The sequence below is a fragment of the Heterocephalus glaber genome, unplaced genomic scaffold (genome assembly GCF_053883595.1).
Source record: "Heterocephalus glaber isolate CG9 unplaced genomic scaffold, H.glaber_assembly_v1.0 deba00000331, whole genome shotgun sequence".
NCBI lineage: Eukaryota > Metazoa > Chordata > Mammalia > Rodentia > Bathyergidae > Heterocephalus > Heterocephalus glaber.
Genome location: NW_028258142.1, coordinates 12,724,811 through 12,747,842, shown reverse-complemented (window position 1 = coordinate 12,747,842; position 23,032 = coordinate 12,724,811). Strand labels below are relative to the sequence as shown.

Genomic DNA, 23,032 nt, shown 5'->3' with positions numbered 1-23,032 from the left:
CACATGGTTGCAAAAGCAACAAAGGAACCAACAAGCTCTCCATGCCTCTTTTATTTTACCCAGACTACTTAGGATGGGTAGCACTCACACCCTTAATTCTAGTGCCCTTGGGCCTGGAAGTGCACAATGATTCAATCACTAACTCTAGACTCAGCCACCTCTGAAATAGCCCCACATACTACTGCATGAGGCATTAGGGGGACATCTAAACACAAGCCATAACAGAAGTCACATTTGTGTAGAATGTAAATAGATAACAAAATAAAGTTTTACGAGGAAAATTTAAAATCAAGAGTAAACATAGCATCTAAGCATAGCGATAATGATGAATTAGAACCACTAGATTTGTTATCTCTGAAATACAATTAAATTCCCATTTTAGTATAAAATAACTTTAGTAACATTTATTTAATTAAAAAATATTGAATGAAATAAATTTATCGAAATTTGCTACAGTTAAAAAATATATAGTGGCTATTGGAATGCACTACTTTATAAATATATGTATTTTATACATAAACATTATCTAATATTTAATCTTTAAGGTGATATTGTCTGTAGTGCATATTATTTAGGTACATTTAACTATCGTGAAACAATTATATAAAAATTACATAAACATAAATCTGAAACAGTTCATCACCACAAATAACTTTATTCTGGAGGTGATCAGTACGAAAATGTTTTTCTAAGTTCTGCATCCTGGAAGGCCTATACACAGGAATCATAAATGTATTTAATAGAACATGAGGTTAGCAATAATTAACATCAGAGACATATAGAAATCTTTATATTTCTTTACTTAGTATTTACTCTAAGGCAAAATTTAGATTTTTGTAAAGAAGTTTACATTTTGTAACTACAATAATAAGAATTAAAGGACATCTAGGCCAGGGACGTAGCTCAGTGGCACCTCACCTGCCTGGCAAGCACAAGGTCCTGAATTCAATAAAAAAAAAAAAGACCAAAAAAAAGAATTAAAAACCATCTGTAGATCTCATAATTTTAACAAACAGATTATAGATTATCACAAATATAGACACACACACACTAACACACACACATATATATACTCATTTGTACAATACTATGTATACAATAACTAAATTAATTTCCCATCAAAACAAATTTTAAATGACAGTTCCAAATTTAAAGAGATGTCATGGTGAGAGATATAGGTCTAGTTTTAATCTTTGGCAAGTTGAAACCCAATTTTTCCAGCATCATTTATTAAAGAGGATAGTTTCCTCCAGGGAGGGTGTTTGGCTCCTTTGTCAAAGATGAGGTAGCTGAGGGGCCAGGGATTTACCTCAGTGGTGCTGGCGCCTGCTTCACAAGTGCAAGGTCCTGAGTTCAATCCTCCATACTAAAAAAGAAAAAAGAAAAAAAAAGATGAGGTGGCTGAGTGTGTCTGGAGTTGTTTCTACATCTTCTAATCAGTTCCACTGATCCTTGGGTCTGTTTCTTTGCCAGTATCATGCTCTTTTTATCACAGTAGCTTTGCAGTATAGTTTAAAGTTGGGAATTGTGATAGCCCCTACCTTGTCTTTGTTGCCTATAACTGCTTTTGCTATTCTATGTCTCTATATGTAAGGTCTAAATATAATGTATATTTTATAAAATTTAAGGTGGCTTTGCCTATAAACCACAATTTAAGATTTAAGAGCCTGGGTTGGTGAAAAGAAAGCACCTGCTGGGATAAACTTCTATGACATTTTGAATTACCTTGACAAATATATTCTCTTCTAGGTATTTAAAATATGTCTTAGGCTTAGTGAAGTTATCCCACTGTTGACAGAATATTGGAACCAATATCCAGCCCCCATCAGTTTTCTCTTTGCTGATATTTAATACACAGCTACATTCCCCACAGTCAAACCTTTCCCTTGTCACTGATTTTTATACCCAAAGTTAGATGGAAAGCAAACTATAGTGAGGGTGAATGGCAATGTGGATGTGGATAAGGTCAAACGCTGAGTCTCTTTTGGAAAATATGTGAACACATGGTTAAAAACCAGACAAGTATGGAAAATACCAATGAACTTGATTCACTAAATCGAATATCACTTTGTTTTGAACTAAAGATAAATTGCTAGCTTGAATTATAAATCTGCTTGGCCCTCTGAAGATCTTTGACATTCTTAAGTATTGTGAAATAGTTCCTGCACATATGGGAAAGGAGTATAATGATTAACTCTGTCTTCCAGAGATGCTGGAAAGATAAATGAGATAATATTTTAAAAGTGTGAGGACTTTCCTTAGAAAAAAATTATTTTATTAACCCAAGGTATAAATGTACTTACAAGATGTTCTTCTTGTTATGAATTGACCTAGGAAAAGTATCCAAGCCAAATAAAAGGGTTTAGTGTTGTGGATCTCTATGCTAATATTATGGGATATTTACAAACTATTTGTTTTACAGAGTTTAAAATTATATGAACAAAATGCCCAATTATTCAATCTCATGTGTGTTTATTCATAGTTTCTAAGTAATTTGAATATAGAAACTAAAAATACCATGGTTTAAAAATCAGTATTTTCTCAGCCAGGCCTGGTGGCACACACCTGTAATCCCAGGACTCAGGAGGCTGAGACCAGAGGATCACCTCCAGTACGAGGGCAGCCTGAGCTACACAGTGAGTCCACGGCCAGCATGAACCGCACAGTAAGACCCTGTCTAAAAAAGAAAAAAAATCAATATTTTCTCTCAAAATCGTATACTAACAAATACTTTGTTGTTAATTTCAGAGGTTAAATTATAAGAAAGACTATGCCTGAAAGTTGAAAATCACAAAGCATTTTTAAAGAATGTGTAGATGTTTTCATATTTATAAAACAGTGGATTTAGACAAATAGAAACAATTATTATTATAGAGTTTTTATTTTGTGAAATTACCCATCTCAACATTTTATTAAATTTGTATGTGGCCCAAAACTTTTTACCACTAAAGCAGTTTTATTAATATATACTACATCATTATTTAATTACATGATGCTACTTTAAGATAATTCAACACAAAATTAATATGTTAGCCCCTCTTATCCATGGAAAATCTGTCCCAAGACCCACAGCAGATGTCTGAAACCACTTATAATCTTGAGCCCTATATTTACCCTGTATTTTCTGTATGCCTTGTGACATGGCATCATAGTTCTAGGGTTAATTTGTCTTTCTGTGTTTTATGTTCTGGCGCATCATTTGCACCACTACTACTGCACCTTGCAGCTATTAAGTGAAATAAAGTTTACATGAGCATAAAGCCTGTAACCTGATAAATCAGACTAAAAGTCACTAAAATGGCTAAAAGGTGGGAAGTATACACAGCATGGCTATGCAGAAAAAAGGGATGATTACCTATTATACATTTAGTCCTTATTTACACTTTCAGTTTCTCACACCAGAGAAACTATTCGGTATAGTAACATTTATTTCTGATACTTCTTGAGGCTATGATGTTCATGATCAAGGTGCCAGTTGTTTCAGTGCCTAGTTAGTGCCTGCTTCCTGCTTTACTGACAGCTGCCATCTTGTTGCACCTTAACATAGCACATAGAGACTGACAGAGACAGAACACTCTGTTTGCTTTTCCTCTTCTTATAAGGACCCTAATCTTGACACCAAAACCTCACCTTCATGACCTCACCTAAACACAATTGCTTTCTGAAGGTCCTTCCTTTAAATATATCCATGTTCAGAGCTTCAGCATATAAACTGGGAGGAATACAAGCAATCCATGAAGGACAGATTAATGAGCTCGTGATTAAGGAGTGGCTTCCAATGCCTGCCAGCAAAATGGCAATGTTTAAACTAACCCTAAAGGATGATTCACGTTGCGTGTGGGACAGAATGATATGGTACTAATTTTTTTTTTTTTGTACCAGGGATTGAACTCAGGACCTTGCACTTGCAAGATGGGCATGGTTCCACTGAGCTATATTCCCAGCCCTGGCACAAAATTTTATCATACTACTCAAAATGGCATTCAATTTCAAACTTAATTGAATCTATAAAAATAGGAGAGGATTTTATATGCTCCCAACATAAAGAAATGTCTGAGATGGTCCACATGCCAATTACCCTGAACTGATCATCACACATCATATACACATACTGAAATGTCTGCCATACCCCCAAAGTATGAATAATTGCTTTATATCAATTAACAATAAAGATGTATTTTTACCACTATGGGTTGATTTTGAAGGGAACTTTTAACATTTTCAGAATACAGTCAAATTAAAACTAGAAATAGCAGATGGAATAATATATATTTATATAGAAAACATTACAAACATATATTATACATGTACAAAATGGAAGAAAGGTAAAACAAATATGGCAAATATCAATAATGTTTTATTTAAATCAAATATTTGTGTGCATATCATTGTACTACTTTTCCAAAGTTTTAAAAATTTGCATAGTAAATGTTTGTAGTAAAAATACACAATGTCATCTTGGAACGAAAACCATCACATCAAATTGCTGATCATAACCTTCTGCTACTCTTAGATCAAAATCTTACTCACATATTACAATGATACATGCATACCCATGTTTATAGCAGCACAACTCATAATAGGTAAATCTTAGAAGTGGGCTATGTTTATCAGCAGATGAATGGATAAAGAAAATGCGGTATTTATACACAATAAACACTATTCTACTGTAAAAAAGGATAAATTTGAATATTTTTTAGGAAAATAGAAATACCTGGAGACCATAACATTAAGTGAAATAAATCATGTGCTCAAGTTTAAATATTGCATAATTCCTCTTATATGAGAAAAACAAAAGATAATTGAGCAGAGTAAAAGATAGATAGTAGGAAACAGAGAGATAAATATTTTGTGAATGTGAAGAGGACTAAGAAATGGAGGAAGGAGGAGAAAGGAAGAGAATGTAGGAAGAATTAAGATATGTTATGTGCATATATAACAACTCCCATTATGAATGGAATCATACTGCAAACATGTACTAATAAAAATTAAAAGTAAGAAGTAAAATTTTACTTTATTCCTTAAATGAGTTATCATTTGAGTTTTCTCTCAACTATTGACTTTCATACTTAGAAACTAAGATCTACTTGCTGAAATGCTATCAAAATGGACATGACATGTTCATTTCTAATTTTGAGGATCCCAACGTCTCCTTCTCACTTCTCCCTGATTCTTTATTCTTTGACTGAGGTTGCTCATCTACATGTAAACAATCTCTAGTTATTTCCATGTTACAAATGAAACAAAAAAAGGACTTTTGAGCCCTCCTACAGTCTCCAGCTATCTGTCCCTCTGTCTCCTGCCCTTTTCAATAGGTCTTCAGAAAGTTATCCATCTAGTTGCTCCCACTTCTCACTCTTCAAGCTATTTAAAAGTTATGTCTCATTTCAAAACTTCAAAATTGATCAATGTCTTTCTTAGTAACAAATCCAGTGGTCCATGCCTGACTCTTCTGTAGTGCTTGATGATTGTTGGTTAAGCTTTAATATTAAGCTTCCCTCCTATTCAACTTTTTACCCCTAATATGGATATATTGTTTTGTCTATCAGATTAGCCTTTTCATTTCTTAATCTCTGTTCAAGGATTTATTGTCTTCCTTCCACCAGTTAAATTTTAGCTTGTTTCAGTGCTTTCAGAGGTGCTTCTTTGTGTCTGTTTGCCTCTGTTGATGCTATGTAAAGTCCCTTATGAACCCATCCCTTTGTCTTCAACTCTTTCCTCTCTCCATTCTTCCCCACTCACACCTCCGTGATAAGTAGGAACATTCTCCTCTACCTAGAAGCCACCAGGTATTTTCTGCCTCTTATATGACTTCTGTGAATTTTTACTTGCTGCGCAGCTTTCCTTCAATCACCTTACAAGTTTCAGCTTAGGTATTACAGAGGACCCTTGGCTTACAAACTCAATTCATTCACAGGGGCTGGTTGTAACTGACGTTGGTTTTAATTCAAGACTATTTTTTCCCATAAGAAATATTGAAAATACTCATACGGCATTCCAACCCTCCCAAAACACCCCTTAACTAAGATTTTCATAATAAAAAGGATTATATATTATATATTATGTGTGTAATTTACCAGAAACACCAATAATTTTTTATAGTGTTATAAATTATATATAAAAAAGTTATAAAATGTGCCTAGTTTACCAGAAACTATTTCACACTGTACTCATCATTCAAACTGACATCTTTGCTTTGCAGGAAGGGAGGCTGAAATGGAAGGTGGTTAATATTTGGGAGGAGAATCTTAGGCAATTTTGACAATAATTTGCACAAGGTGTGGTATATAATAAGAGTTATGTAAATACTAAATGAAATGTAATAACTTAAAATAAAGGCCACCATTGTTTATTTGTTCAAAAAGTTTAGAGGATTAATTCAAGAACCAATTGATGAGTAGTACTATGGAAGACACTGCTATGTGTGCCCAGAACGTCCTTGGATTTTCTGGGATGAAGTATTCATTCCCTACCTGCTGGTATTATTGAGAAGAAATAGCTAACCTCTGAATATTCCATCTTATGAATGTTCTTGGCTAAAACTACTTCACTCATGATCATACTCCTTTTTGGAAGAAGTCTGCATCCAACTGATATAGAAAAAACAACTCTGAATCTACTAGATGTCAGGTATACTGAGTTTGTTTTCCCTGATATCAATGAATAAATTCCAAAGGACAAAGGAGGTTCATAGTAGGAAAAATTTATTAGGGAATAGCTCCTAACAGACAGAAGGGGGTCTCGGGTGGGTTTCTACCAAAGGCTCATTGTCGGGGTAACTTATACAGTAAAATCACAAATGTGATTTTAGGAACAACATGGGTCAAACTATAATCAACCAACAAGATTACAAGTATAGCCACTTAACTATTGATACAGTAGAGAAGCAGGGCACACAGTAAGGGTATATGGGTGACATCATTAAACTTGGCTTATCTATGATTTCTAAAACAAGAACATTTTAAGAAGGGATCAGACATTAATGAACTGGATGGTACCAATTACAGAATAATCTCAAGGTTCCATTTGACCCTTAGGAAAGTATGCAAGTCTGGCCATTGTGACTTTATTTTGAGGCCTTGCCTTCTTCAGATGCACCTCTAGCCACAATTCTGATGATTTTATTTTTCACTGGCCTCCTTGAGCCCAGTCCTTCTCTGACTGTATATTAATTTCTAACTTAGCTGGCTATAATACAACAACTGGCTAATGTAGTAATATAAACATCAATTTCTTCACTCCAATTCTCAAGAGTATGAAAGCTGCAGAGTTCTACTTCCAATGAGCTGAGGTCTTTATTGTAACTTCCTGATAGTGCATGTGTCCCTCTTCCCAATCCTAATCACTTCATTCTCCAACTGGTATTATCTCTCACACCACTATCCAACCAATAACCGCTGCATGCAAATCTCCATCTCAGAATTTGCTTCTAGGGAACTTTAGACTATGAAAATTGGTGTCATGGCTGGTTTGAAAATCAGACTCTAAAATGAAATTTTAGAACAGAATCACCATCCAGTGACTGAAAATGACAACCACATTAATGATGGTAGATACCTGCATAGAGTAGTTGAGAAATCATTAGCAATTTTGCTAGTAGTAAATTGGAATTGTAGATGATGCACAGTACGGAGAAAAGTGGCAGGCACTTGAAAAATGAGGGACAAGTAACTATGAGAATGAGGGAATTGATGACAATTTTGAGGAGTAATAGAAGTCTTGTGAAAAGGCAATGGAAGCCTGATTTTCACAACTAAAGCACCAAGTAAAATTCAGAGGGCCTTGCTAACAGCATAAGACAACAGCAAATGCCCAGGCCTGAGACTTAACAGGAGTAGCAGAACTGGAAAGAATACTGGATTCTTAGCTCTGAAAAGTTTTCTCTACCAAGGTCAGAATACTGAGTGATTAGGAGTGGCAGCATAAGATAAAGGCTAGGATTTGTGTTGATGCACCTGAAAATGTAAATTCTCAAGCATTTCTGACTGCACTAGGCCTACAGAATTGATTCACTGCTGCAGATTAGAGGATAGTGCCCCACCACACCCAGTCCCAACACAATTTTCTGTAAGACAATAAGTTTGGGGCTTTATAGGTTAATGTGAGACCCTTAAGGGCAAATGAAAATTGAAAACAAGAAGCTTAATGCTCCATATTAAATAAGAGAAAAAACTTTTCCACTCCCTTTTCTTAGAGTATTGACTTTAGAAAACATTAAGTTCTTTCTCCTTTTGAAATGTATGTAAATCTTTTTTTTAATTCATTAAGTTTATTGATACATTTTAAGTATACAATATGATGACATTCATCATTGGGAATCTGTACCTTTATGTGATATATCTTGGTTCTTCTCTTTTTCCCCATTCCCCTGCTCTCCCTTCAACCCTCCACCCCTCCCTGTTTACAAAGACTTTCTTTCCATTTTTTCCTTTTCTCATATTTTTTTCTTTCACTTCTTTGCTTTCCCTTAAATGTATGTAAATCTTTTAAAAAACTAAATAAGCATCTGCCAGCTTTAGAACCCATTAATGTCTTTCTAAAGAACCTGAGAATCATCTCTTTGATATAAAATCATTAAGGAATACAGCATCTCTATCTCCTAGATTTAGGGATGGTACAAACCTTACTACAATGCTATGGTGCTCACATTGCAAAACTACTTCTATTCATAAAGCTATGAGTATATTTTTCCTTTGTATATAATGAAATGTGAAACACAAATGGCCACCTCAACTACCATGTAAATATAGAATGAACTATGAGTGTCAAATGAAATTGTACAGTCTTCTTACTTGAGTACTACTTATTCTTTATCCTGAAAATATGTGTCATGGGTTGTATCTTTACATGTTGTCTATATAAAAGTGATTTCTTTCTATTTTTTTATTCTCTTAGAAAATTGCCTATGATAAACATCTAATTTAATAGTTGTTCAGTAATAAAACATTTTATCTTCATAGAAAAGTTTTCTTCTAATTTAGAAAGAAATCCTTGTTTTAAATTATATTTCTGTAAAAATTTTATCTCTGGATCAGCCTCTACTCTCTCCTGGCCACCAGATCATTAACTGATAAGGTAACTGCTGGGTCTGCTGAGACAGAATCAGAGCCACTTACCAAAGAAGAGGAGGGCATGCTTTAGGTACAGCCAGGAACACATGCAGATGGAGTGAATTCTTAGGTAGTGGATCAATCATAGAAAACTACAAAGACATAAAAGGGAATTTTTCAATGTAGAAACACTCCTTGGAGACAGGATTTAATTCCCTAGTTGGGGCCAAAGGAAACCATTCCAATGCTGATATAGGAACTCCAAATGATATAGGGGAAATAATATAACTCCCAACCTACTAGACGTCAGATATGCTGAGTTCATATACCCCAAAATCGAACAATGAATTCTAAGGAACTATTCAGGTTAAGAATAGGAAATACTAAGGAGCCAAGTTCAATCCCCGGTACCAAAAAAAAAAAAAAAAAAAAAAAAGAGTGGGAAATATTTGTTGAGAGGGATAGATCTAGATTCCGAGAGATACAGGAAGGTGGCCAAATGGGTTGCTGGAGACCTCAATTCACAAGGAAAATTTTATAGAGAAAAATCATGAGGTGGGTACAACATGGGACAAAATCATGATCAACTAATAAGATTATAAGTTTAGCCACTTAGGCAATATTGATCCAATGGGGAAGCAAGTCATGTGGCAAGTGTACATGGAAACATTTTTTATGAAAGGATGGCTTCATAGGTCTTGGTCACCCACCAAGGTGACTGATGTCTGTTTAGACTTTATTGGTCCAAATGTTACCACTTATCTTATCCCTTGAAGAAGTATGCATGCCTGGTCATTTTATCTTTTATTTTTTGCTTAAATTCTTTTATTGGCAAATTTTAGATATACAATATGTTTACATTTATCATTGGGTGCTTGCACTTGTACATGTTGTATCTTGGTTCTTATTTTTTCCCCATTCCCTGTGCTCCCTTCACCTCCTCCACCCTTCCTTATTAACAAAGACTTTGTTTCCATTTTTTCCTTTTCTCATAATTTTTCCTTTCCCTTATTTCCTTTCCCCTTCCCCTCCTACCACCCTTACCCCTTTGGACCTTTCCTTCCTGTTTCAAATTATCAATTATTCATTTTAATCATTTTAATTCTTATTTACACGTTCAGTTTCTCACACTAGAGAAACTATTCGGTATTTACACATGTGTGTCCTATTTATTTCACTTAAGAGTATGGCCTCAATATGCATCCATTTAGCTATAAATATCTCTAGTTTCTCATTCTTTATGGCTGAGTAGTGATCATTTTATCTTTATCTTGAGGCCTGGCCTTCAACAGATGTGCTTCCCACCAGAGTTGTAATGTGTTTTCATCTTTTGTATTGACTCACTCAAGGGTCCAGCCCTATGTGACTGCCTATAATAGTTCTACTTAACTAAGCTGTCTATAGTTAAGATGGATGATTTCAAAGCTTAGAAAAAGTGAAAGCCCATGCTAACTGTAGCAAACATATAATTAAAGTGTCACACACTGCACAATGGTATCAGATGGCTTACAGAAGACAGCTTGCTATCTTGGTTCTGCTATATCCTACCCAGTTACCAGGGACCTTGCCTCTCAGAAGGACCCTCCTGATTCACTCCATATCAAAACAATAAGGAACTCTTACCTTAGTTTATAAGAAAATAGGGACTGTGGATCTTACCAGCATGACTAATAAAGTGGTAGCTATCTTCTTTAAGCTCTTACCAAACCCGGACCCTAATAGCAATGGGAATAACAGGACTCTTAAATAATTGAGGACATGTAAAGACGTTAAATCTCCATGGATGCAATTATCATAATAAATAACCAAATAGTGTGGCAGAAAACTGAGCCACAGAATTATACAAATATTTAATAGAAGATGAATTTGACAGGGGTGAGCTGTATGGGCATCAGATGAGAATAGTTTTCCATCTGTACAATCAGAATTCAAGAATGAATGATTAGGAGGTTGTGAGCAACTTCCTCCCCCATGAAATATCACAATCTCTTGTGCAGTTTCAAGACATCAAACAAGGTTTCAAATTTGTGGGAGAGCCTGGATTCCAAGAAGAATGAACCGTGAAACACTGTTGTAAGTGAATAAGGTATGATTCCCCCATTACATCCCAAAAATAACTATGGCCATCTACTAAGGCTTTTTCTAAAAAGGAAAATAATTATACATCCTGAATCTGCCTGCCCAAAGGTCTAAGTAGTTCCTGATACTTGGGATCACAAAGTACCATCATGTCCTATGAAAGGGCATCAGTTATCTGAGGACTTGATAACAAATTGACTTGTGACCCAGTTCCAATCTACTTTAGGATCACTGGGACTGTGGATTTCACTAGTGGGTTAGACATATTGAGTAGTTGGAAAAGTGTTCATAGGGGTTCATTGCTTAGTATTGGACATATTTAGCATTGGAAAGATCATCACAAGAGTCTATGGTTGTTGGGCCAGACTTCTTATAGTAGGAAAGATGACATGGGGGCTTCTGAATTCACCTCCATTCCTATAACCAAAATATGTTACATCCTGGGGTCTAAGGTCAAGATTAGAACCAGTTTTTAGGACCTAAAATTTATTTTAGTTGTGGTCCCCATGATATTTTTCCTTGTAATTCAATGATGCAGACCAGAATTTGACAAATTTTTTTGTAAAGGGAAAGATAGTAAAACTTTAGGACTTGTGTGACATATAACCTGTGTCGTTATCATTCAACTCTGCCCTTGTAGCCCAAGAAGCCATAGACAATACCTAAACAAATGAGTGTGGTTCAATTCAATTGAATGTTTACATTTAAAAACAGAGGGCTAGATTTGACTAATAGGGTATAATTTACAGAGCCATAGTACAGACAGTATTAAAAATATAATAATATATTTATTGAGAATTTATTCTATTTCAGGCATGGTAAATTCTTGTATTTATTATGTGTCTTTTATGATAGACCTATGAATTCAGTTCATTATCATCTCATTGTTGGGTATGCACAAAATAAGAAAAAATTAGATCTCCAAAAAGAAAAGAAGGCAAACCAATAGAAAAATAAGCAAATGACATTCCTGGGTGATTCACAGGAGTCAAAATTCCAAAAGATATTAAACATATAAAAAGACACTCAATAAGATATTGTTTGATAGTCATGAATATTAAAAAAAAGTAGATTATATACTTGTTCAAAATATGCCGTGCTCCTCCCTAGAAGAGAAGCATGTTTCTCTAAGACAATGATGTTGGGCTTAGTATGTGACTTAAAATTGTATGTGTCTCTGATATCAGGCTTGGCTATATGACATGTGAGCCCTGAAAAATTATATATGATCACTTCAAGAGTAGTCCTGTGATTTTCTTTTCTTTTGGTACCAGGGATTGAGCTCAGGACTTTGCACTTTCCAGGCAGGTAGTGGAATCACTGAGCTAAATCCCAGGCCCTTCCTGTGATTTTCTTTGGGCAATGAAATGTGAACAAGAGTGATATGTGTCCCTTGTGAGCAGAAGGTTAGAGGCCAGTTCACCACTGTGAAGTCCTTTCCCCATCTGTCACAAGACTAACAATTCTAGGCTAAGCAAGTTCGTTCAACCTATGTTGGGGTGAACAAAGTATGAAATGAGAGTGAAGTTGATGACCATGGGCTTCAGCATAAGGAAAAGTAGAACTTCTTGTGCCTTTGCAATGATTATATATATATATATGTAATTTTATATATATATAATATATATAATATATTATATATATTTCATTAAGTTTATCGGTACATTTTAGGTATACAATATGATGACATTCATCATTGAAAATTTGTACTTTTACATATCTTGGTTCTTATTTGTTTACACAATTCCCCTGCCCTCCTTTCAACCCCTCCACCCCTCCCTATTTAAGAAGACTGTTTCTGTCTTTGCAGTGATTATAAAAACTATCTGACAGCACTTGGATAGTATTTGAACCTCAGTCAATTTCCTTGTTAGGGGCAAAACCTTAGCCAAATTGCTAACCTTCCTCTCCTTTTATTTCCTAATCTATTATATACAGATAATGACAGTACTTTCAGAAATAAGGTTGTTTAAAATAGATTAATACCCATAGCATACACAGAATAGTCCTTAGCATTTAGGAAAGAGTAAATGCTATCTCCAGGATTCATTTCATGTGCTAAATCATTCAGCGCTTCTTATGTTAAAATGCTGATTTGGGCTTATAGTATCAACAGCTACTGTTAAAACTTTGTTGCCTTTCCTTATTCTTGAAATTTCCCCCCTCCTCGTATGTTGCATCAAGATATTTGCTTTGAATGTGAGATCCCACAGGAACAAAGAATCACTGGCTGGCCCAAGGGAAGCTCTGCAAGTATTTCCATCAAGACTGACAGATGGAAATACTGAATAGTTTCTCTGGTGCAAGAAACAAAGTGTAAATGAGGATCAAAATGCATAATGTGAAATATGAAGAAAAGGTCCAAAGGGGAAGGGGAAGAGGAAGTGGGAGGGGTAGGGAAAAGGAAGAAGTGAAAGAAAAAATATGAGAAAAGAAAAAAGAGAAACAACATCTTGGTAAATAGGGAGGGATGGAGGGATTGAAGGGATGTCAGGAGAATGGGGAAAAAAATAACCAGGATATATCACGTAAAGGTACAAATTCTCAATGATGAATGTCATCATATTGTATACCTAAAAGGTACCAAAAAGCTTAATGAATTAAAAAAAAAAAAAGATAGACAGATGGTACCTCAGATAGCACACAAAAGAAAGGTGGTAAAGCTAGGAGACAGAAAAGTGTTCTCTTAGTAGAATGTCTATCTGGAAAAAAAAAGAGGTATGATTGTATAGATGAAAGAATAAAAAGAAATCTAAAAGTCATAGTAATTTTATCTAATTTTTGAAGCTTCATGTAGAAAAATTCATTCTTTGTGACTCACAGGAAAGTCTGGTGTTATAATTACTGTGATATTTACATATGAAAAGCATCTAGCTAATTATATTCCAACTGTTCCACCTGTACTGAAAAGCTAATCAAAACAAAACAGGGTCAGAAAGACACACAACACTTTCAGGCAAACAAAGGGAGCCCAATCTCTAGAGAAGAAGTAGAAAATCATAAAATTGAAGTGACTACTCTGTCATGGTAGCACAAATCATCAGGGCTTCAAATTTGGATCAGGCAGCTTCTACACGTCTAATATGTGCCAGGCTCTGAAACTGGGGACAGAAAGGAAAAGGCTGTCCTGAGAAACCTCAGCCCTCTTGACTAGACAAAACACACAAACATGGTCCCATGGGAAGGAAAGATGCATAGTTATGAAAATAAATAAGCCAAAAAATATGTAAAAGAGTTAGTCATTAAATCTGCTGGAAAGTAAGCTTCAGAAAAGAATAAAAACTCATTATTTTTATTAGTTCAAAGAAAGAGAAGTAAATGACCTAAGGTTACTCACTTGACTTACATCAGCAGTGAGATTTAAACTACAGACTTATTACTTCTTTTACAGAAGTCTAAAGATACTTTCCATATTTTATTTTTTATAATTTTGTTCATTATAAAGCAATATTTTCTAATTGCAAATTTAAAATATTCTCCTTTTCAAAACAATATTAGATCAAATTTTCAATTGAATTGAAAATTATTTTGTCAATGCAAAGATTAGAAGGTTGCCATCAATTTTAAACCTGGGGAAACTCAAACTATATTACCAGAATAAATGAACATGGAAAATATATTCTCACTTTAAGTGAGTATTTGGTATTTTCTAGGTATTAAAATATCCCCATCAGTCACAAAAGTCATTATTCTAAAACACCTCTCTCAAAAGAACACACATAAAAGCAAATCAATATAAACACATGAATTTCCTTTAGAAACTTGGAACAAATTTAAATTATTTTCCAATTCATGTAATTATTTGATAATGCCCACTACACTGCAAGTTCTTGGGACTTAATCATGTTGTCAACTGCTGTATTCCTATCATCTGACAAAAATCTAGGTATATTAAACAATATTTTTCTAGTGAAACAGAGCAGTAGGATGCAAACATTTTATGGAAAAAGATCTATTATGAGGAGCTCACTCACATGATTATCCAGGTGGAGAGTTTCCAACAAGTACCAAGCTACAGACCCAAGAAAGTCAAAGATATAGTTTCAATCTGAATCTGAAGCCTTGAGAATTTCCAAGAGAGCTGATGGTGGAGCTCCAGGCCAAAAGCTGGGAAACTTGAGACCTAAGGAGCAGATGTTTCAATTCAGTTCCAAAGTCAGGCAAAACTATTGCTTGAGCTCAAGTCAGAAAGAAAGAGTTCGTACTTTCAGGAGGGTCAGTCTTGTTCTGTTCAGGTTTTCAACTGATGAGATGAGGCACACCCACTTTGGCAATGAAACTGCTTTACTTGGTTTACAGATCCAAATGTTAATCTCATCAAGAAACATCCTCACAGACACATCAAGAATGATACTTTACCAAATATCTGGGCACCTGAAATTCAATCAAGTTGACAAAAACTTAGCCAATATACTTGGTAAATGAACCCAGCTAACAGTGCTGGAATAAATGAAGAAAGTAGTGAAAACAGTTAAGACATGGGAATGTGAAAAGACAGTGTAGTAGACAGCTTTGCACTGCTGGAACCAAATAATTGACATATGAATCCTAAAGAAGGAAGGATTTATTTTAGCTCACAGTTTCAAGGGCCTCAGTCTGTGATCAGCTGACTCCAAAGCAGGAACATCACACCAAAAGCTACTTCATTAATGGCAGTTAAAAAGCAGAGCCAGGGAACAGCATCAGAGATGAAGGGGCAAGGGACCACACATAGGTCATGCCTCCGTGACCCGCCCAGACCCACCCAGAAGTGCTTTGCTAATCCTGTAGGCAGCTCCCAAACTAAGCAGGTTGAAAGTCTACCTTATCCATCACAGGCAGTGTTACACTTAGATGCTGGATTATACAACTGTAATTTGACCCTAGTGCAAAGATAGAAAGAAAAAGAAGATCTAATCCAAGAAAACTAATGAAAAATATTAATTAAACCTTAGTGTATTGGGCCGGGGATTTAGCACATGGTTTATACTGCCTTGCCATTTAGTTCATAGCTGACACTTCTACTTTAGGCAGCATAAAGCTAGGATGTATCAAACTTATACTGAGGAAGTGAACACAAACAGAACATGATTTATCAGTCTCTTCACATGCATCTGGCAGCCTTCCTGAGTAACAAGCCAAGGAACATTGTAATTAAAACTGCTTTCAATTTATTTCCACCTGAGTGCTTTGCCTCCCATGGGATTCTACAGCTAAACTTGGAATGGTGGAGGCTCACACACAGTGAAAAACCTGACTTATTTGCAAAATTTTTAAGTTGTCATCTCACATTATGATTGGATTTTAACTAACAGCTCTGCTCACTCCTTCCTGATCTTGGTTACCGTTCCTTCGTTTCACAACATAATCTCAATCTCTGTATCACATTATATAAAATGAAATATGTAAAATGTTAAAAGATGCAACTATTTGTGCAACTTGAAGACTGTTGTACATAATGAATGAAAATATGAATAGTAAAGACTCTTTATATCCCAGGTATGCAAATATTGTTACCTTCAAAGAGGTACTCATTTTACAATAAAAATTATCCATTATAAATCTAGTAGGTATTTTAATAAGTACATCAAACAATTTAGGTAGTATTTATTATATATTAGATATCATTCTTAGTGCTTTGCTTTACCTTAGTGAATCTTCACAATACAGTTAAGTGAGATACTATGAGTATTTCCATTTTATTGGTAAATAACCTGAAGTGCAGAAGGGTTAACTAACCTGGCCTTGGGCATGAATCTAATGTGTGTTGCCCCACGTTGTGGCCCTGGTAGGGCTGCTCTAAGCAGGAAAGAAATAGGTACGCAGTGGACCCTGGCAGGATAGTATGTCCTGAAAACTCTTGTTGCTTTGTCCCACCTCTGGGTTTCTATAACACTTGTCCCATGCCTTTCTATATGGCACACTCTAATTTCATTGCCTTTCTGGCACATGAAAATTAGGTATCACATGATTATTAAGAGTATACACTCAGGAATTACACAAAGTGACAGGACTTAAATCTCAGCTCCTCCATGTTATCATGTTATATATTAGTAATATCATTGTTCCTCAGCATCCTGATATCAAAAAACAACATATAAAAATAGTTTCAACCCTAAAGATTTTTTATGATTAGAGTAAATAAGTAAAATACATAGAATAGTATTTATTATAGTTAGCTGTATATGTCTGTGAATATTTCTAAGTTTTAAATTACTGCTTCTTAAGAGATGCAAAATGTATCATGCTTCTGAATTTGGTTATTAAATCAAGATGACTTTTGGTGGAGTTTTTGGAGTGTTTTCTGCAGAGTATCATTTCTTCAACCAGTAATGATAATTCTTCTTTCTTTCCTATCCTTATCCTTTCATTTATTTCTTTCTCTTGTCTAATTGCTCTGGCTAACGTTTCCAGAACTATATTGAATAGGAGTGGTGATAGTGGAGATCCTTGCCTTGTTCTTGATTTTAGAGAGGAAGCTTTCAAATTTTCACCATTTAGTATGATGTTGGTTTGTAATAGATGTCTTTTATCAGATTGAGATAAAGATCACCTATTCCAATATTCTGTAGGGACTTTTTATTTTATCCTTTTATTGGTACATTTAGGTATACAAAACGTTTACATTTATCATTGGGTGGTTGTACCTGTACATAATGTATCTTAGTTCTTATTTTTTTCCCCATTACCTGTGTGCCCTTCACCTCCTCCACCCTTCCCTATTTACACAGATTTCATTTCCATTTTTTTTCTTTTCTCTTAATTTTTCCTTTTCCTTCTTCCCTTTCTCCTTCCCCTCCCAGCACCCCTACACCTTTGGACCTTTTCCTATTTCAAATTATCAATTATTTGGGGGGTTTTTTAATCATGAGTGGGTGATGGACTTTGTCAAATCCTTTTTAGGCATCTACTTAGATAATCATGTGGATTTTGTCCTTGGCTCTCTTTATATGGTGTATTACATTTATTAATTTGCATATGTTGGATCATCCTTGTATACCTGGGTTGCATCCTACTGTCATGATATATAAACTTCTTGATGATTTGCTGCATTCTGTTTGCTAGTATCTTATGGAGGATTTTTGTGTCTATTTTCACTAGGGAGATTCACTTGTAGATCTCTTTTTTGGTTGGATTCTTTTCTGCTATCAGGGCAAAGCTTGCTTCCAAAAATGAGTTTGGGAGTATTGGTTCCCTTTCAATTTCATTAGAGTTTGAGGAGTAGTGGAATTAGCTCTTCTCTAAATTTCTTGTAGATTTCAGCACTGAATCTGTTAGGACCTGGGCCTCTCTTTAGTTGTGAGTTTTTAACTACATTTTCAATTTCATTGACTGATATTGGCCTATTTAGAATTTTTATATCTTCTTGATTCAGCTTTGGTAATTCACATGTATTTAGGTATCCATCCATTTAGTCTGTGTTTTCCATCATATTAAAGTACAGCTTCTTGAAAAACGTACTGAAGCTCTGGATTTCTGCAGGATTGTGAATTCATTGTGATTTCACCCTTCTCATTCTTAATTGCATGGATTTGAGCTTTGCTTCCCTTTTTTGATTAGGTTGGCTAAGGATTTGTCCATTTCTTTTAATCTTTCAAAAGACCAACTGTTGGGGTGGGGATTTAGCTCAGCGGCACTGCACTTGCCTTGCAAGAACAAGGTCCTGAGTTTGATTCTCAGTGCCTAAAAAAAAAAAAGACCAACTATTTAATTCATTGAGTCTTTGTATTGTTTTCTCAGTCTCAATTACATTAATTTCTGATCTGATTTTTATAACTTCCTCCTTCATACATCCTTTGGGTTTAACCCACTCTTCTTTTTTCCAGTAGCTTGAAGTTCAACATTAGGTTGTTTATTTGAGCTTGCTGTTTTTCTGATGTGGTAATTCACCACTATAATTTTCCCTCCTAGGACTGCTTTGATTACATCTCCTAAAGTTGCCTAATTGTAGAAGCTGTCTAGTTACTTCTTTAATTTCATCTATGATCCATTAGTTGTTCAGGGGGTGTTATTTAACTTCCATGTGTTTATAAAGTTTTGTGGTTTCTTTTGCTATTGATTTCCATTTCATTGGATAATGATTTGATAGTATCCATAGGATAATTTCAATTACTTTGCATTTACTTAAACAGCTTTTATGTGGTGTATTTTGGAGAAGGTCCCCTGTGATGCTGAGAAGAATGTGTATTCTTATGTTGTGGGTGGAATGTGCTGTAGATATCTACTAAATCCTTTATTCAAAGGTTTTATATTTGTTTGTCGATTTTTGACTAATCTCTATTTGTGACTGTGTAGTATTGAGGTTCTCCATTACAATTGTATTAGTGCTTATTTGATTTTTCATGTCCATTACTATTGTTTTATACAGTTAGTTGTGCTAGTATTTGATCCATATATGTTTATGATTGTTGTCTCTTCCTCTTGCATTGTTCCCTTAACAAGTACATAATGACCTTTTTTGTCTTTCTGGCTAATTCTTAGCTTGAAATCTACTTTGCAAATAGAATAGCTAACCCTGCATTTTCCAGGTTTCTCTCACATAGAGTATTGTTTTCCATCCTTTGACTTTCAGTGAAGAACTCAGAGTGAAGTATTTCAAGCCCTAAAAGAAAACAATATCCAACCCAGATTGATATATCCTGCAAAACTATCTTGAAAATGGATGGAGAAATAAGATACTTCCACAACAAAGAACACCTGAAGAAATTCACAATCACCAGTCCAGCATTCCAAAATGTTCTGAAAAACATTCTAGAAAGAGATAATGGAGACTACAATTCCACTAACTCCAATAGAATAAACCCACCAGGCAAGGCAAGCAATTAAATGGAGGGAAAAAAGAGAACCAACAACAGAAAAATAATATGATGAGGATAAATCAGTATATATCAGTTATAACCATCAATGTAAATGTTCTCAACTCATCAATAAAAAAAAATAGATTGCCAGACTGAATCAAGAAACAAGACCCAAGAATATGCTGAATACCAGAAACACATTTAGCTTAAGAAGAAATGCACTGATATTTTTAATTGACTGTAATCAATCTTATGTTTTTCTCTTCATCATCTAGTAGTGGTTGGATTTTTTTCATGGTCCCTTATTATTTTTAGGTAGTCTTTATTTTCATGATCAATAACCACAAATCTGTATTCTAGATCTGATATTCTGTCCTCACATTGATTTATTCTGCTGCATCTACTTTCAATAGAATTTTTAATATCCTGGATATCTGTTCAAATCTGTTTCATGAAATCCAATTCTTTCCAATGTTGGGCATTCATGGTTTACATTATTTTCTTAAACTCTTCTTTTTTAAAATCTATATCTACTCTAGATTCACTAACCATGTCCTTCTTTATACTATTCATCTCTTTATTTCTCTAAGAAATTATTTCTGATTTGTTTTTTCTAGAGCTTCATTAACTTGCTTTCTTTAATCTGTTTTCTTTAATTTTTCTATAATTTAGTTACTTCTGCTGTTAACATTTTATAGAGTTCAGGTGGGTGGCTTTTGATTTGTTCCACATACTGCCCTCTGGGTTTGCTTTAGGTGAGCTGTAGGTTTGGGGTTACATCTTGCTTCCATGTCTTCTCATTTTCAATTTTTTCAAAATTTATTTTTTGCATTGATGTTTATAAATTGGAACATAACACAAAAAAGTAAAAAACAATATCAGTGGTGGCAGACCTATGGCACATGTGCCACAGTGGGCTGTATGTATCATTGCAAGTACTAAAAACTTACCATTGCTGACCTAGATGAACCAAGAAATATGTCTACATCTTAAAATGATTGCAATCTAATCCTGGTTGATAAAGTAAGAAACAGGAGGTCATTATCATAATTAATTTCAATTACATCTATGGGCAAACCAACATTTATATTAGGAAAACTTTGAAACACCTCTGAATGTTTCAAAGAATGTGAACAAATAGGGATTATATATTTGGATATATGCTAACATCTTTATTTGGGTGTGATAACTCACTTCCCAGAGAAATAATGAACTCAGTGGATTATAATTCTGAAATGTTTGTGTATAATGTTATTGAACAAATCAGAAGTATATTCCTGTTGTTTGGAACAAAGATTCCAATAAGGATTTTTCTGAGGAAAATTTCAATGTGGAAGAAAAGATTGTAAGAAAGAACTTAATAATGAATTTTAATTATTGGTATTAATATGAATTCATAAATTCTAAAATATATGTATATCTTAGTGCTATTCATAGAATATCCTCAGCGCCATGAACAAGATCAGTACCCAGATGTTCATACCACATTTATTTCTTACAAAAAAACAGGACTTCTTGGAAGAATGGCTGGTTACAATTCTGAGACAGAGAAAATAATAGATAAACATTAAAAAGTATAATAGCCTGTTAAACCTGAAAGCTAGAATGTGATTCAAGTGATAATACCATTATGCCAAAAGCACACAGGACCAGCTTGAAGAAAGTCCAGTTAAGAAGAAAATGACTTCGAGGGATTTTTGACATATTGGATCAAAAGAAGAAAAATCAGTGGATCAAAAGGGGAGCGAATAGACAAAGGGTAAAATATTCAGATAAATCCAAGAAATAACAGTATTGGAAAATAATTGTTTTAACATTCCCAATGTAATAATTGATTAAAGTAAATGCCATTAATGGATATCTCTAAAATAAAGAGTAGGGAAATATTTTTAGTGTTAAGGTATTCAGAAAATCCTAAGTAAGACCCTCAGATTAACTATGAATTATAAAGAGATGTATTTTTTATATTGAAGTGGACTGGCAGTCTTCATGCTGTACAGAGGATCTGTTTAGTACAACAATAGAGGGTAACCTGCCAGTTTATACCAACTGCTAGAGTACCATACAGGTTAATGGTGTCATCTATGTAGAATTATTACAAACAAACTTCAATGGTGGGAAAATAGTTACAACTTCTCATTGTAAGATATTTTAGAAAGACAATAAAAAAAGTCCAACACACTTAAAACAAATAAAAGAAACCAACAGTTAAAAGATTGTTTTAGTTTTAAAAAATATAATAAAACATAACCAAATTTTGAGTCACAGGTTAAAAAACTAAGCAATAAAAGATCTTTTGGTAGTGATTAGAGATATGGGACTACAGAGTGCATTTTAGTTGATATTTACTTCTTGTTAATGATCTTAAGTGATTAAGTGATATTATGATTTTAAAGGTGAATTTATATGATTTTTATATGGTTCAACCTAACATGTTTAAAATAAAGACTTAAGATGTCTGAAAGTTATTTATAGCCAAAAATTTAAAATATTTTAGAGACAGACCAAGGAGAGAGGACAGTGGGCACCAGAGAGATTGAGAGACTAATAAAGAGAAGAGGTAGCTTGCTAACAATTATAAATCTAAGTTCTTCATTTTACTCCTCTTTCACCATTTCTATTTTACATTTTCACAAATAAAAAGCCAATATTAAAAAAAATACACACAAAGGCACAGTTTTCAGGACACATCAAACAAGCATGCAGATCAAACACTTTATAATAATTGCTTGTGATTGGACAGAGTAAACAAGCTTAAGGGGAAAAAATAGAAGAGAATATATAAATGAAACAGGAAAAAAGATAACTTATTTCATTGTAATTTGAAATTACAATAACACATGAAGTTTTTTTTTAATGGAGTAGAAAAACAAAAATACCTAAATTAAAAAGCAGAATCATATTTCAAGTTCAACCATATCCCTAAAAGCTCTTGCTTCTCCTTCAGCCTTTCTTTTTAAATTTTGCATCTAATTAAAAATGTAATTTTGAGACACATAATATCACAGGATAATATTTTCTTTTGTGTTAGCCAACAGTGCAATATCTATGTTTTCAGATTCATAATTGCAGAATGAATGCCCCTTCATTTTCATCATTTATAACACAGAACTTCCGCAAGGGAAT

At 34.2% G+C, this 23,032-nt stretch overlaps 1 long non-coding RNA gene across 2 annotated transcripts in view; it reads right to left on the bottom strand.

The window, feature by feature from the left end:
• Window positions 1-559: 559 nt before the first annotated feature.
• Window positions 560-23,032, bottom strand: part of LOC147830034 (uncharacterized) — a 64,097-nt gene continuing 41,624 nt past the window's right edge. For both annotated transcript variants that reach the window (XR_015442563.1, XR_015442561.1), the window contains exons 4-5: window positions 9,117-9,202; window positions 560-1,366 (exon numbers count right to left, since the gene is read on the bottom strand). This is a non-coding gene — a long non-coding RNA (uncharacterized LOC147830034). The remainder of the gene's footprint in view (window positions 1,367-9,116; window positions 9,203-23,032) is intronic.